Source organism: Bidens hawaiensis, unplaced genomic scaffold, assembly GCF_021521415.1.
Source record: "Bidens hawaiensis isolate Kalapana, Puna unplaced genomic scaffold, B.hawaiensis_p1.1 tig00070574_1, whole genome shotgun sequence".
Classification (NCBI taxonomy): Eukaryota; Viridiplantae; Streptophyta; class Magnoliopsida; order Asterales; family Asteraceae; genus Bidens; species Bidens hawaiensis.
In genome coordinates, this window is record NW_027502403.1 from 17,879 (window position 1) to 18,823 (window position 945).

Below are 945 nucleotides of genomic sequence, written 5' to 3' on the forward strand. Positions count from 1 at the left end.
CAAACTCACCACAACAATCATCCTTCCAATCTCAACAAAATCCTCAACAACCATACACGTTTCCTCAAGACCCACCTATAACCCATACTTCATCGGGTCAGAGATCGGGCCCGTATTTAATTTTTGGGCCACGGTATGGTGATGGAAATGAAAAGTATGAAGAGTTTGAAGAAGGATATGCAAGTGGAGTTGATGGGAATCAATTAAGGGTGCAAGGGTAGTTTGGGTATGGACCCGAACTTCAACCGCAACAACAAGTGCAACAATGGGGTGGACCAAATATTAATCAAGTACAACAACCAAAACCAATGCAACAAGTTCCACAACAACCGCATTATCAACAACCTCAATTTCAACAACCAAATACACAACCGCAACTTCAACAAAATGTTCAACAAAGGCCTGTTTACTGACAAATGGGCCCACCAAGAGTACCATTGGGGGTACGAAGAAGACATGCAAGGGAAATGGTTAGGGGAATTGAAGCTCACTCTAGACCGGTCATCACCAACAACCCATCTCCAGTGGTTATTCCTCAAAACCAGAATGGAAGAACGTTTGAGGTGGAGAAGCAATGCACTCCAAAGTTTACCAAAGTACAAGGGTCCGGTCTTGCAACAGAAGAACCTTATTTCCCTTGGAGGCATATGATTCAATTTGCAACACAATCGTGGGTCAAGGCTTCTCACTGGATGAGGTGAAATTGGTGTTGTTTCAATTTTCGTTGGAGGATAAGGCGAAGAGATGGTTCTACACATTGCCATCCGCATCGATTTACACTTGGGCTGAAATGCAACAAAGGTTTTTGGAAGAGTTTTATACGGCCCAAAAGACTAATGATGCGAGACGAAGTTTGAGATCTTTCCAACAACAATCTGGTGAAATGTTTCATGAAGCATTCGAGAGGTTCAACATGATTATCAAGAATTGTCCTCATCATGGTAT

At 42.6% G+C, this 945-nt stretch overlaps 1 pseudogene; it reads right to left on the bottom strand.

The window, feature by feature from the left end:
* Positions 1–844: 844 nt before the first annotated feature.
* On the bottom strand, positions 845–945 carry LOC143605652 (small nucleolar RNA R71; annotated as a pseudogene).